This window comes from Sminthopsis crassicaudata, chromosome 2 (assembly GCF_048593235.1).
Source record: "Sminthopsis crassicaudata isolate SCR6 chromosome 2, ASM4859323v1, whole genome shotgun sequence".
Classification (NCBI taxonomy): Eukaryota; Metazoa; Chordata; class Mammalia; order Dasyuromorphia; family Dasyuridae; genus Sminthopsis; species Sminthopsis crassicaudata.
The window spans coordinates 281,476,336-281,493,062 of NC_133618.1; the positions used below are offsets into that span (position 1 = coordinate 281,476,336).

At 34.4% G+C, this 16,727-nt stretch overlaps 1 protein-coding gene across 3 annotated transcripts in view; it reads left to right on the forward strand.

Annotated features, from left to right (window-relative positions):
• PRKD1 (protein kinase D1) overlaps positions 1-16,727 on the forward strand; it is a 397,745-nt gene that overhangs the window by 68,992 nt on the left and 312,026 nt on the right. The gene's annotated exons all lie outside the window — the stretch shown is intronic.

The following is a 16,727-nucleotide window of genomic DNA, read 5'->3' on the forward strand; positions in this document are numbered from 1 at the left end:
ACAGGGTTGAATGACTTGCCTATAGTCACCACATAGCTAATAAAGTTAATAAAATAGAAAATTATTTCTTCAAAGAATATCTCAGTGGATTATAAAGACCTTGAAGTCATGGAACATATACTATATATCTTGTTTTTGTATCTTTATTTCTCTTTATTTTTATTATAGCTTTTTATTTACAAGATATATGCATGGGTAATTTTTCAGCATTGACAACTGCAAAACCCTTTGTTCTAATTTTTCCCCTCCTTCCCCTCCTCCCCTAAATGGCAGGTTGACCAATACATGTTAAATATGTTAAAGTATAAATTAAATACAATATATGTATACATGTCCATATGGTTATTTTGATGTACAAAAAGAATTGGAATTTGAAATAGTGTACAATTAGCCTATGAAGGTGTGGGGCAAGAGTCTCACAGACACAGATTAAAATGTGCCTTGTCAGAAGGAACTCTATAATCCCTGAGAAGAATTTGAGTATTTGATTAATTTGATGCTAACAGAAAAATTCAACAATTACTTCTCATTTATAATCATCTTTATATAGATCTCTCTATCTCTATATCCAAATCTTCTCTATATGTTACTAATGTATTCCAGAAAGATGATCATAAGTATGACAGTCTTATATTGCTTCTTTGCTTTTTTTTTTTTTTTTAAACAAAGTTGATGTTACAAAAAAACCATCAGGGAAGATTTAAAAGTTTGTCTACAGGAGCAGCTAGATGGCACGGTGGATAGATAGAGTGTCAGCTTTGGAGTCAGGAAGATCTGAGTTCAAATCCAGGCCCAAATGCCTATCAAAAATTAAAACAAAACAAAACCTTGTCTACACATGCAATAGAGATCATTTAGTTTAGATGTGGCATAATTAAGGTAAATTAACATGTATTTTAAAGTACCTATTATGTTTCAGGTACTGTGCTAGGTGGTGAGCTAGAAATGTAAAAATAGTCAGTACCTACTTTCAACAAGTTTATGTCATGATTATACATAAATAAGTTTGATAAATAAGTGAATAGAAGCATATAAGATTAAAGCTTTTTTCAAGGGTGGAAAGTAATGATTCTATATTAAATACTGATTGAGTTTTCCTTGGTCTTAAAAGTAGTTGTTTTTCTATGTTTTTTTTTTTTTTTACTTCATTCTCTTTGCATATGAATTCTGAATAGTCTTTATTCATTTACCGAGTGTCCATTATTTGAGGAGCATTGGTAGACTTATTATGCAGTATGGTTGGAAAATAGGGCTCTCTGCTTAATTAAATATTCTAACAAATGCAAACGGATCAATTTTCAAAGAAATGAGTCTAATAAAATAGACAAAGTATACAGGGATATAATTTAATCTTCCTTTGATGATTTGGAAAGCACTTCAATGTTCTTCAGTGCCTCAAGGTTATCATTATAAACCTTGTCATTGCACTACAAAAGTACAGATTAATGGTTTAATTTAATAGATTATAGGAATAGCTGAGCTTTTACTGTACTAAGCACTCCAGAGAGCTGAAAAAGAAATGGAAATAGGGGTTCTGGCCCATAAAGTAAAACCTATGAAATGCATGATATAAACACATGCAACTGAATATATGAATACAGATTTAAGCTCCTTGTCTACTCAAGACTATTTCACCCCCGGTGATAGTTAGCCACACAGTGTGGATAGAGAGCTAACCTTATACTCTGATAGAACTCTGTTCAAGTGCTGCCTTTGATGTATACTGATGTACACCCAAGATTGTCAATTGGAGAAGCAGTGCTGATCTGTATTGGAAGAGGGAATTTGCTCAGGACTTCCCTACATAAGTGAAATAACAGATTTCTTCCCCTATCCTATCCCTAAACCATTTTTAAAAAACTGTTTGAGATATATGTTGTGCATTTTCAAAAATAAATTGTAAACACTTAAATGCAGTAACAATATGTTTATATTTTCTGTGTCCTCAATAGAAACCACAGCACTGTGGCCAACAAATAATTGGGTGGTTTGTTTTTTTAATTGATAAGCATATAGTAGTATAGAAAAATACTTAGCAATCATACCTACTCTGTGTAAATATTTTTCTAGTTAAGTTTTATGCATGGTATGTATCATATTAAAAATCAAAAAACAAACAACCCCGAAATAGCTATTTCCAGGAGAATATAAAATCCATTCTATTTAAGATAAAAATTACCTAAGAGACAGTTAAAGTGGAAAGCTTGTATTACTCAAAGATGAAGCTTAGATTTAATTCAAAGGTACCATTGAGCGAACCATTTAAGACCCCTAAGAAAAAATGAGTACAATTGGGTTCTGTGGTTATTCAGTTATGAAATGAAGATATCAGCCTAGGACATTCTTTGTACATTGCCTGCACCCTGCCTTAGAGATTCTCCAACTCTTGTTCACTTCCATTCTAGGTTCTCTACTTTAACTTCTTTTGCTAGATTCATTCTCCTCACTATCACTTCGTAGAAACCAAAGTATCCTCACCAAATTTATAACATTCAGCCTTTGGATTCAGTATGCCTTCGTGGTAAATAAATGCAAAAATACTTTGAAGATAAACAATTCAAGGCTGACAGAAACTGAATTGTGAGTTTAGGAGAAAAGAAAAACAAAAATATTTCCTTGTCCCTCATGTTTGTTATACTCAGTCTCTAGGTTGTTTGGGAGAGAATATGTTTTGAATGTAGAATATGTTTTGAATTCAGATTTCAGAGCATTTTATTATCAGTTGAGTACCCTTAAGGCATGCTTATCCTAGTCAAATAAAAGACTCTCCTTACAAGTAGAGATGTTTAGAAATGTTTCTAAAAGAGCCTTTTATTAAACTGTATCTATGTTCCTTAAAAAAAAAAATAAGGAGGAAAATGGTTAAGTGGTACATTCATTTAGTTTCTAAAGTACAGAAAATGACAATGTCTTTTAAATGCATCTTCTCTCATTTAAAAAAAATTAACATAGGATTTAAATTGAATGCTCTCTTTGAGCATTTTAATTTGAGGAGCATTTCTGTTGGATTATGATTTTTCTTCTAAATTATACTCACTAAACTGCTAATAAGATTATGGTTGAATTGGCAGTTGAGTTTTGCCAAGACTGTATATTCTCAGAGTATTGCCAAGTAGTATAAGCAGCCAGTAAAAGTTATATTTCCAAAGTATTTAGACTTTGTACAGTTGCGATTGTTTATGAATAAAATACATCATTTTTCTGATAATTAAGTTAAAAAGAGCCTTTAAATTAATCTAGTCCAATCTTTAACTCATACCTAATCCCATTTACAATATCTCTTAGAACTGATAGTGCTCTTTTCCGTAAGACCTCTAGTGACAGGAGCTACCATCCAATTATAGCCATTCCATTTTTGGACAGTTTAAATTGTTAGGCTACCTTTCCTTATAGAATGCTGAAATTTTTATTCTTATCATTTGTTAATTGATTAAAGATTGTGAACTTAGTAAACTTCAACAAACAAAAGAATCTACAAATGTACAGTCAAAAATTGTGAAGATTGTATATGAAACTGTTGTATGTAATTATAAAGTGTTACATTTAACATGATACTAACATATAACACTTTTGTTTCTGTCTCCTAAACTTTCTTCTGCTTTATTTATTGATCTTAAATGTTCTATTGGTACTTTTTTGCATGATTTTCAGTCTCCTAGAACAGTTCCCCCACAATAAAAGCCCTCTTGTGTAACAAATATGTATAGTCAAAAAAATTCATTTGTGCCTCTTCCTATAATTTCTATCCATTGATGTTGATTTTGTGAAGTGAAGAAAAACATATTTCCCCTCTTCAACACAAGTCTTTCAAATATTTATTTGAAATATTTATTGTAAAAAATAATTAAGAGAATGTCAATAACTGATTAATTTATAGGTTTCCTTTACCATTTCTCTGAAGTTTTTAGAAGATTGATACAAATATTGAGGGCATCCTTGAGGAAGAATTGATGAGAACAGGCATGATTTCACAAACATTACTCTTAAGTTAGAACACTTTATAATTAAAGAATTGATTAAAAGATTCTACTGTGCTTATTGTTAGTTTATTATTTTTAAAAGAGCATTTGACATAATATTTTTTTGATTGTTTTTTCTTTTTTTTTTTAATTTTTATTTTATTTTATAATTATAACATTTTTTTTGACAGTACATATGCATGGGTAATTTTTTACAACATTATCCCTTGCACTTATTTCTATTCAGATTTTTTCCCTTCCTCCCCCAACCCCCTCCCCCAGATGGCAAGCAGTCTTATATATGTTAAATATATTACAGTATATTCTAGATACAATATATGTGTGTAGAACCGAATTTTTTGTTGCACAGGAAGAATTGGATTCAGAAGGTAAAAATAACAGTTTACATTCATTTCCCTGTGTTCCTTTTCTGGATGTAGCTGGTTCTGTCCATCATTAATCAATTGGAATTGGATTAGCTCTTCTCTATGTTGAAGAAATCCACTTCCATCAGCATACATCCTCGTACAGTATCATTGTTGAAGTGTATAATGATCTTCTGGTTCTGCTCGTTTCACTCAGCATCAGTTGATGTAAGTCTCTCCAAGCCTCTCTGTATTTCTCCTGTTGGTCATTTCTTATAGAACAATAATATTCCATAACATTCATATACCATAGTTTACCCAACCATTCTCCAATTGATGGACATCCATTCATCTTCCAGCTTCTAGCCACTATGAAAAGGGCTGCCACAAACATTTTGGCACATACAGGACCCTTTCCCTTCTTTAGTAGTTCCTTGGGGTATAAGCCCAGTAGTAGTATGGCTGGGTCAAAGGGTATGCACATTTTGATAACTTTTTGGGCATAATTCCAGATTGCTCTCCAGAATGGTTGGATTCTTTCACAACTCCACCAACAATGCATCAGTGTCCCAGTTTTCCCACAGCCCCTCCAACATTCATCGTTATTTGTTCCTGTCATCTTAGCCAATCTGACAGGTGTGTAATGATACCTCAGAGTTGTCTTAATTTGCATTTCTCTGATCAATAGTGATTTGGAACACTCTTTCATATGAGTGGAAATAGTTTTAATTTCATCATCTGAAAATTGTCTGTTCATATCCTTTGACCATTTATCAATTGGAGAATGGCTTGATTTCTTATAAATTAAAGTCAATTCTCTGTATATTTTGGAGATGAGGCCTTTATCAGAACCTTTAAGTGTAAAAATTTTTTCCCAATTTGTTACTTCCCTTCTAATCTTGTTTGCATTAGTTTTGTTTGTGCAGAAACTTTTTAATTTGGTGTAATCAAAATGTTCTATTTTGTGATCAATAATGGTCTCTAGTTCTCCCTTAGACACAAACTCCTTCCTCCTCCACAAGTCTGAGAGGTAAACCATCCCATGTTCCTCCAATTTATTTATGATTTCGTTCTTTATGCCTAAATCTTGGACCCATTTTGATCTAATCTTAGTATGTGGTGTTAAATGTGGGTCCATGCCTAGTTTCTGCCATACTAATTTCCAGTTTTCCCAACAGTTTTTGTCAAATAATGAATTCTTATCCCAAAATTTGGGATCTTTGGGTTTGTCAAAGATTAGATTGCTATTTTTATTCACTATCTTGCCCTGTGAACCTAACCTATGCCACTGATCAACTAGTCTATTTCTTAGCCAATACCAAATGGTTTTGGTGACTGTTGCTTTATAATATAGCTTTAAATCAGGGACACTTAGACCACCTTCCTCTGACTTTTTTTTCATTAGTTCCCTTGCAATTCTCGACCTTTTATTCTTCCATATGAATTTTGTTGTTATTTTTTCTAGGTCATTAAAATAGTTTCTTGGGAGTCTGATTGGTATAGCACTAAATAAATAGATTAGTTTGGGGAGTATTGTCATCTTTATTATATTCGCTCGGCCTATCCAAGAACACTGAATGTCTTTCCAATTATTTAAATCTGACTTTATTTTTGTGGCAAGTGTTTTGTAATTTTGCTCATATAATTTCTGACTCTCCTTTGGTAGATATATTCCCAAATATTTTATACTATCAACTGTTATTTTGAATGGAATTTCTCTTTGTATCTCTTGCTGTTGGATTGTGTGGGTAATGTATAAAAATCCTGAGGATTTATGTGGATTTATTTTGTATCCTGAGACTTTGCTAAAATTCTGAATTATTTCTAATAGCTTTTTAGCAGAGTCTTTGGGGTTCTCTAAGTATACCATCATGTCATCTGCAAAAAGTGACAATTTGATTTCTTCATTTCCTACTCTAATTCCTTGAATCTCTTTCTCGGCTCTTATTGCCGAGGCTAGAGTTTCTAGTACTATATTGAATAGTAATGGTGATAGTGGGCAACCTTGTTTCACTCCTGATCTTACAGGGAAAGGTTCTAGTTTATCACCATTACATATGATGTTTACTGAAGGTTTTAAATATATGCTCCTTATTATTTTAAGGAATAGTCCATTTATTCCTATACTCTCAAGCGTTTTTAGTAGGAATGGATGTTGGATTTTATCAAATGCCTTTTCTGCATCTATTGAGATGATCATATGGTTTTTATTAATTTGATTATTAATATGGTCAATTATACTAATAGTTTTCCTAATATTAAACCAGCCTTGCATTCCTGGTATAAATCCCACTTGGTCATAGTGTATTATCCTGGGGATGATTTTCTGAAGTCTATTTGCTAATATCTTATTTAAGATTTTAGCATCAATATTCATTAAGGAAATTGGTCTATAGTTTTCTTTCTCAGTTTTCGATCTACCTGGTTTAGGTATCAGTACCATGTCTGTGTCATAGAAGGAATTTGGTAGGACTCCTTCAATCCCTATTTTTTCAAATAGTTTATATAGCATTGGAGTTAGTTGTTCTTTAAATGTTTGGTAGAATTCATATGTAAATCCATCTGGTCCTGGGGACTTTTTCTTAGGAAGTTGGTTAATAGCTTGGTGTATTTCTTTTTCTGAGATGGGACTATTTAGACTACTTACTTCTTCCTCTGTTAATCTGGGCAAGCTATATTTTTGAAGGTATTCTTCCATTTCATTTAAGTTATCGAATTTATCAGCATAAAGTTGAGCAAAGTAGCTCCTGACTATTCTAATTTCCTCTTCATTAGTGGTGAGTTCACCCTTTTCATTTTCAAGACTATCAATTTGCTTTTTTTTCTTTCCTTTTTTTAATCAGGTTTACTAAGGGTTTGTCTATTTTGTTGGTTTTTTCATAAAACCAACTCTTAGTTTTATTAATTAATTCAATAGTTTTTTTACTTTCAATTTTATTAATCTCACCTTTTATTTTTTGAATTTCAAGTTTTGTGTTTGTCTGGGGGTTTTTAATTTGTTCCTTTTCTAGCAATTTTAGTTGTAAGCCCAATTCGTTGGCCCTCTCTTTCTCTATTTTATGCAAGTAGGCCTGTAGAGATATAAAACTTCCCCTTATTACTGCTTTGGCTGTATCCCACACATTTTGCTATGAGGTCTCATTATTGTCATTTTCTTGGGTGAAGTTATTAATTATGTCTATGATTTGCTGTTTTACCCAATCATTCTTTAGTATAAGATTATTTAGTTTCCAATTATTTTTTGGTCTATTTTCCCCTGGCTTTTTATTAAATGTTATTTTGATTGCATTATGGTCTGAAAAGGATGCATTTACTATTTCTGCCTTACTGCATTTGATTTTGAGGTTTTTATGCCCTAGTATATGATCAATTTTTGTATAGGTTCCATGAACTGCTGAGAAGAAAGTATATTCCTTTCTGTCTCCATTTAGCTTTCGCCAAAGATCTATCATATCAAACTTTTCTAGTATTCTATTTACCTCTTTGACTTCTTTCTTATTTATTTTGTGGTTTGATTTATCTAATTCTGAGAGTGCAAGGTTGAGATCTCCCGCTATTATAGTTTTGCTATCTATTTCCTCTTGCAGCTCTCTTAATTTCTCTTTTAAGAATTTAGATGCTGCACCACTTGGTGCATACATGTTTAATATTGATACTGCTTCACTATTGATGCTTCCCTTTAGCAGGATATAATGCCCTTCCTTATCTCTTTTAATTAGATCAATTTTTGTTTTTGCTTGATCTGAGATGAGGATGGCTACTCCTGCTTTTTTGGTTTTGCCTGAAGCATAATAGATTCTGCTCCACCCTTTTACTTTTAGTTTGAATGTCTCATCCTGTTTCAGGTGTGTTTCCTGTAAACAACATATAGTAGGATTCTGACTTTTAATCCAGTCTGCTAACTGCTTCCTCTTTATGAGGCAGTTTGCCCCATTCACATTTATGGTTAGAAGGACTAATTCTATATTGCTTGCCATCCTATTAACCCCTGCTTATGCTTTTCCCCTTTCCTTCCCTTTTACCCCCCTACCCAGTATTAAACTGGTGAACACAGCTTGCTTTTCACAGCCCTCCCTTTTTAGGATCCCTCCCTCACCTTAAAGATCCTCCCCTTATTTTACCCCTTTTCCTCGAAATTACTGTATTCCCTTCCCCTTAGCTTACTCCTTCCCTTTCACTTTTCAATGAAGTGGAAGAAGTTTCACCATAAATCGAATATGTTTATTGATACACGCTATGTTCATCTCCCTCCTTTCTTTCTCTCAGATATAATAGGTTACCTTTGCCTCTTCATGAGATGTAGTACCACCACTTTACACTTTTTTATGATATAATCTCCTTTCCACCACTAGTTTCTAAGACAAATTGTACATATGTTCTTTACATATTTTTTTGACAGAAGTATAGTTCTCAAGATTTCTTTTTACCTTTTTAGAAATCTCTTGAGTTCTGTATTTGAAGATCAAACCTTTTATGTAGGTCTGGTTTTTTCATCAAAAATAGATGGAATTCATTTATTTCGTTAAATGTCCATCTTCTTCCCTGGAAAACGATGCTCATTCTTACTGGGTACGTTATTCTTGGCTGCATACCAAGTTCCTTAGCCTTTCGGAATATCATGTTCCAGGCCCTGCGTTCTTTTAATGTGGATGCTGCTAGATCCTGTGTTATCCTTATTGTGGATCCTCCATATCTGAATTGTTTTTTTCTAGCAGCTTCCAATATCTTTTCCTTTGATGGTTCTTGAACTTGGCCACTATATTTCTTGGCGTTTTGATTTTAGGGTCCCTTTCAGTAGGTGATCAATGAATTTTTTCAATGTCTATTTTACCCTCTGTTTCCAAAACGTCTGGGCAGTTCTCTTTGATAATTTCCTCGAAAATGGTGTCCAAGCTCTTTTTTTCCTCACATTTTTCAGGGAGTCCGATTATTCTCAAATTGTCTCTCCTGGATCTGTTTTCCAGGTCTGTTGTCTTTCTGGTAAGGTACTTGACAGTCTTTTCAATTGTTTCATTTCTCTGGTTTTGCTTGACTCCCTCTTGGTTTCTCCTTGAGTCATTCATTTCTACTTGTTCCAGTTTATTTTTCAATGATGTATTTTCTTCACTCACTTTTTTTATATCTCTTTGTAATTGTCCAATTGAGTTTTTATCTTCTATGGAATTTTTTTCCATTTTATCCATTTTATTTTTTAGAGAGCTGATTTCTTTTTCCAGCTCACTAATCCTGTTTTCCTTGGAGTTGTTTACCTTTTCCAGCTCACTAATCCTGTTTTCCTTGGAGTTGTTTACCTTTTCCAGCTCACTAATCCTGTTTCTCAATGATTTGATTTCTTTATCCACTCTGTCTTTGAATGCATGGGATGACTTCTCCAGGCTCTCTTGCCAAGCTTCCCTTTCCTTTTCCCATTTCTCTTCCAGCTCTCTTGTGAGAGCCTTTTTGATTTCCTCTATGAGGTTCTTTTGTATTGAGGAGCAGCTTATATCCCTCCCAGGGGATACATCTGGGGACAGTCTGTTCCTAGTCTCCTCAGCATTTGAAGTCTGCTCCCTCTCCACACAGAAGCTGTCAATGGTTAGAGCCCTTTTGAATTTTTTGTTCATTTTGTCAGAGTAGGAATCAAAGAAAACAAACTGACAAGAGAAACAATTGGTCTGTTTTGCGGGGGATGGGGCTGGATGATGTTAATGGGCTTCCTCTACAGACTGGGGGTTGGGCAGCAGAGAGCCACTAACAGAACAGCAATGACTGTACTGAGTCTGCGCTCTGAGGCTCTGAGAACGCACCGAGTCAGTCCAGGTGGGGGTTGGGGGTGGCCGGGCTCTGAGAGACGCTGGCTTTCTGTGGTTTTAATCTTCACCTCCGGTGTTTACACCCTCTCCACTGCTCCTGGCTTGCTGCCAAGACGGAGCATCCACACTGGGGCAAAAGCCCTTTCACAGAAACGGCAGAGATCACACCCCTCCCCCTCCGGTCTGAGCTGTGTGAGCTGCCTGTCTTGCTCTGGCTTGCCTGCCCTCAATCTGCGCCCAGTCTGATTGACCCTCCCCCGAGCAAACACAGACCTTTTCTGGCCACTTTCAAGGATGTCTTCCCTTGGTGATAATTTGTGGATTTCTTTCTGGGTCAAGCATTAAGTCAGAGGCTTGTCATGAAGTAAGTTCTGAGAGAAAACGAGGAGCTCAAGCAGCTGTCTGCCTCCACGCCGCCATCTTGGCCGGAAGTCCCCATAATATTCTAAATTATTATCTGGAAGGCTTTACATCAACAAGGGATTATATTCCATGTTTGTCAGATTCATACAGTATTCCTTATATACAGAAATCTCTCTGTGTTATCCACACCTGACATTTCTTTTTTTTAATTAATTGTTTTATTTTTTCTGGTTATACATGAATATTAACTTTAAAATACATATTCTTTTTTATTAAAGCTTTTTATTTACAAAGCATATGCATGGGTAATTTTTCCAACATTGACTCTTGCATAACTTTTTGTTCCAAATTTTCCCCACTTTCCCCTCTCCCTCCCCTAGCTGGCAGCTAGTCCAATACATATTGAATATGTGGAAATACATGTTAGATCCAATATATGTATGTATATTTATACAGTTATCTTGTTGCATAAGAAAAATCAAATCAAGAAGGAAGAAAAAGAAAAACGGAGAAAGAAAACAAAATGCAAGCAAATAACAACAGAGAGTTCCACACTGTGTTCCCATGGTTCTCTCTCCGGGTGTAGATGGCTTCATTCATCACTGAACAAGTGGAACTAGTTTGAATCATCTCATTTTTGAAGGGAACCATATCCATCAGAATTGATCATCATATAGTATTGTTATTGTCGTGTATAATGATCTCCTGGTTCTGCTCACTTCACTTTGCATCAGTTCCTGTAAGTCTCTTAAGCCTCTCTGAAATTGAACTGCTGGTCATTTCTTACAAAACAATTGTATTCCATAGCATTCATATACCATAATTTATTCAGCCATTCTCCAACTGATGGGCATCCACTCAATTTCCAGTTTCTGCCCACTACAAAAAGGGCTGCCACAAACATTTTTGCACATGTGGGTGCCTTTCCCTCCTTTAACATCTCTTTGGGATATAAGTCCAGTAGAAATACTGCTGGATTAAAGAATATGTACAGTTTGATAGCCCTTTGGGCATAGTTCCAAATTGCTCTCCAGAATGGCTGGATCCATTCACAGTTCCACCAACAATGTATCAGTGTCCCAGTTTTCCCGCATTCCCTCCAACATTCGTTGTTTATCTTTTCCTGTCACCTTAGTCAATCTGAGAGGTATGAGGTGATACCTCAGAGTCGTTTTAATTTACATTTCTCTAATCAATACACACTAGGCACTTCTTGATTTCTTTCCTTTTTTACTTGTTAAGTACCATTCCCAGGTGAAGGGGCAGGTCAATTCTCTGAGAGGCTCCACAGTTGTGAATCATAACATTTGAAAGAGTTGCAAAGCAGCCTTTACTAAGGCAGATGTTCCTTGTGGATTGGGAATGAAATAAATTAGAGGCAAGAGGGAAGAGAAGAGAGGTCAGAGAACAGTAATTGTCTCTCAGTCTCCTTGTATCATCATTTTCCTCTCACATGAAGAGATCCGTTCTACAGGTCTGAGTTAGACCTCCAGCAGTCACTGGCAGGTGGCTCCTGTATCACAACATTTACCCAAATTGCTTTGTATTTATTTTAAGGAAATAAATTATTTATTTGCATGCATATGTATCTCCAATAGAATGCATTTTTCTTGAAGATGGTATATCACAGACAAACACAGATGGTATATCACAGACAAACAGAGTGGATGGAAAGTTCAAATCTGGCTTCAGACTTTCCCTAATACAGTTGTCACCTAATCTCTGTCTGCCTCAGTTTTCTCAACTGTTAAGTGGATTTAATAAGAGCACCTACCTTTTATGATTATTGTAAGGATAAAATGAGGTAATAATTGTAAAGTACTTAACTTAGTGCTTGGTACATAGTAAGCACTTATATACATGTTAGATTGTTTCCTTCCTCTCTTCTTTCCTCAATCCTTTCCTTCCTCTTTTTATCTTCTTTGAGCGTGGTCTCATTTGTCTCTCTCTTTTTTATAGCTATAGATTTCTGGTAATGTTATATAGCATCAAATAGAAATACCAGGGTTCCTGAAACAATTCTAGTTACAGATCATACATAAAGAACAGCAAACACAATTAAGTTACAATATATTACTAGTGAACAATTTCATAGGAAGAGTAGTATTAAAGTATATCATCAGAGAAATATATGGTTGGAAAGGGTGGTGGGCATGTCATGTAGTTAGAGTAAAGAATTATGATTGGACATCCTGTGTGCATTATTCTTATCCTCACATATCAAGAAATCTAAAGGAATGTTGTAAAGGGCAAGAACTGAGCAATGCACTTGGATAATGAAGTACGTGAGACTAATTGCCAATTGGACAGTTCCCTATTAACTTGTTTGAAGATTGACCCTCCCCAGCTGTTCTGTGCTGACTTGATTGGTGGGACAAAGAGGGGGAAGTGACTTGTGTGGGAGGAGGAGGAGAAACTTGGGTGGTGGAACTCAAGCTCTCTCGCACTCGTGACCTGGCCTTGGAGGGTGATGGTAAAAGATCTAGAATAAAGACGTTTAGTGATCCTGACTCCGGCTGATTTCTGGGAAGATAGAGTTCCAGCAGAATGTGGTACATTGGATATGGCCTCTATGAAAGTGTTACGGGTACATGAAGGATAATTATATAGGATGAGGAATGTATAGATTGTGGTCTGTATTATTGAAGGGAGGACTGATGTCAGTTAAGTCACAGATCTATTGAATTACATTTACTTTTCACAGGCTGAACATCATTGATTGTCTTAATTGATACTTGTAGAGCTTGGTTTTGAATAACCTCACCATCCAGATTTCCTTCCTCTCAATGTGAAATAATATGTTAAATGTCTAAAATTTGACTGTGATCATTGGGCTCACCAGAATAGAATATGACCATTTTACCACTCGGAAAAGAGTCAATATACTAGATAGAAGTTAGAAAATTTTCTTTTTAAATCCCATCTCTGATAATTGCAAGATGTATTATCATGAGCAAATCAGTTATATATAAAGATATAGATATATATATATATATAGATATCTATATGTATAGATATCTATATATATATATATATATCTATATCTTTGTTAATGTAACAATCACATTAGCTCTTTGGCTGTCTTGTAATACTGTCAACTTACTCATTTTACAATGCATTAAAACACCATTTTTTTCACACGAGTTTATAGTTGGTTTTTCTCTCTGATAAAAAGGAGGGAAGTTCTTCTCTGGTTCTTGTACAATTGAATTTCAGGTTAAGAATTTACATTGCTCTCTATTGATTTTCTTTTGCTTAGGTTAAACCAAATTTTCCTGTTAATATCTTTTTTTGGATACCAGTTTCATCATCCCACCATAATGACTTCCCTTTCCAGCTTATGCTATCCCCAAATAGAGTTTTCTTGGCTTTTCTTTATGAGATTTGCTAAATTCTTGATAACAAAGATATCATTTCTGGATTACAAGATTCAATCTAGGCAGCTGATCATTATTCTATGACACCATCTTCTTAGCTAATTATTCACTTCAATAAATAAGAATAACTTATTTTTTTCTCTTATTTCTTTTTCTAAATAGTATTTTATTTTTCCAAATACATATATAGTTTTCAACATTCATTTTTGCAAGACTTTGTGTTCCAAATTTTTCTCCCTCTTTTCTTTATCTTCTGCCTCCCCAAGATAGCAAGCAATCTGATGTGGGTTATACATGTACAATCCTTTTAAACATAATTCCAAATTTCTCATGTTGTGCAGAAAAATCAAATCAAAAGGGAAAAAAAAAACATGAGAAAGAAAAAATAAAGATGGAAAAAAACTGCTTCAATCCACCTTCAGTCCCTATAATTCTCTCTCTGGATATGGATGACATTTTCCATCCCAAGTTATTGGAAATGTTTTGTATCACTGAGTTGTTGAGAATAGCCAAGTCCATTACAGTTGATAATCACATAATTTTGTTAATACTATATACAATGTGGTTTTCCTCAAGAAGTCCCTCATTTAAATCATCAAAAGTGATGGAAATATCACAGTTCCTTCAGTTTTCTGAGAAGGGTTTCACAGTCTCTCAAATACTTTTTCAGATTGCTTCTAATGGCATTATTTATCTCTATAGGAATCACCTGAATTTGATCAATTATCTTAGACAAATGTTGACCCAGCCAAATACACATCCAAAATACAAGCCCTGCTAAGACAGTATCTCTACCACCCATCCTCAATGTTCATATGTGACTTGACTTTCTTCAGGGAATTCTTTACCCCTTAATATAGCCCTTTTTTCCAGAGGTAGGTGAATGAAGAAAGTGAATCCCAATTTAGGGATTCAACTTAGAACAGAGAGAGATTTACAAACACCTAAAAATATTGGCTTTAAGGACTCTGGAAGAGTGAAAAAGAAAACTATGTGAAGGCAGAAGATACTCTAACATACATATTTTTTTTCCAGATGGAAAATAGCCCCAGTAACAGAAGACCAAAATGGTTAGTCTCAACTTCAGAAAAAAATGGTAATTTTATTTTCCTGTCTCCTCACCATGATGAGGTTTGAACTTAACATTTTTGCTTTCAGCATAGTTGTTTTCGCAAAAGTGGAATTTTTTTGTGCTTACATTATCTTAATAAAGTGACTAAGTAATGAGCAAATTTAGCCATTTAGTATCATTCTCATAAACCTAAACTAAAAGGATTTTTTGACTGCTAGTTTTGGGGCTAGTGCTCTTTCAACTGATTTGTGTTGCCTTTAGCTTTTTGTCCAGTTGGAAACATACATTAATGGTAGAAAACTCTTAAGGCTGCCTTTAGTAATTCTGTGAGAGATGGATCCAAATTGATACTAGAATCCAAACTATTAAAATGCTACATCACTGTCCAAAATTCAAGTTGGTCTCTGAATGTGCCAAAGACAAAATTCCTAGTGAAGAGATAATAGGAGACTGCATGCCAAATGAAAGGCTCTGGTGCAAAGAAAGAATTTTTTTGAGAAAGATCCACTTTGTAACCCAACCAGATAGAACTAGTTTTAATGTAATAGAATGGGAATCAACCAATTTGAAAGGTTTTTTTTTTTCTTTTTTATTGGTTATTTATCCCCCCCATTTAAAATATTCTGAATTTGGTAAGACAGTACCAGAGATACTGTAAAAAAAAGAAAAAAAAAAGCTCTTTTAAAATGAGCTCTTCAATAAACACAGTAGAATGGGGAGAGGGTTTTACATGAAACTGTGAATCTCTATTCACTGCAGCCTGCTTTTTTTCCTTTTTGAGTATATAATAAATTCAGCTTGTTACTTTCAAAGCTGCCCTGCTTGTTTGTGATTTCTTCTGTCCTTCCTTCTGTTCACTTTTATGCATTTCAAAAACATATCCGTATGACCCTCTTTTCATTCTTTTCTTTTTTCTTCCTTTCCTTCCTTTCTTTTTTTCTTCCTTTTTTCCCTTTTCTTTCTTTCTGTGCCTAGATTTTCATTTTCTCCCTATTCTTCCCTCTACTTTCTCCCTCTTTCTCATTACCAAATATCTATTGCATAAAAAATTTTATCTGATTGGTAGAGTTTGACACCTGTAGTCTATTCCGGATGACAAACCGATTTTCATTTACCCCATATAGTGTTTTCTGAAATACTTTTGAATAAATAATTACACAAGGAAATATACTAACAAGGGAGACAGTCAACTAAGCCTGCAAATTAAGAGTCATCCAATAAATTTTTGAATATCATTCACACAAAAGGGGAAAATATAAATGTCCAGCTCTAAGTTAGTCACTATATCTTTTGAAACTCAATACATATTTTGGGTAAAATGTAGATAACCCCTACTCCCATTTTTCCTAAAGTTAAAAAAGTCATTGCAACAGAAGCAATTCAGAGAGGATTATTTTCAGGCATCTCTAACAATATCATTTATGTGTGGAACTTTATTTGTTTAAGGTCAAAATTGCTGAACAGCTCTGGAAAATGTAAATTTAGTGCCAATGATAACTTTGGGAGAATAGTCCTAGACTCAACATTTCATAGTATGTTAGAGTTAGAGGAATTTTATTTTGAGATCATTTAAGTCCAACCTTCTCACTTCTCTACATGTATTGCCTGTGTCTTTGGATATAGTTTTTATGGTGAGATTGCACTTTGTAGATAAATGAACTATTGTGAGATCTTTTTTGGGGGGCTTTTTGCTCTGGAGGACAGTTCCAGGGACCTAGAGTACTCAACTTTTAATTCTTGTTGGGGTTTTTTTTTTTTTTTTTTTGCCTTGGTCTTAAGCCTGAGCAGGTGATCCCCAT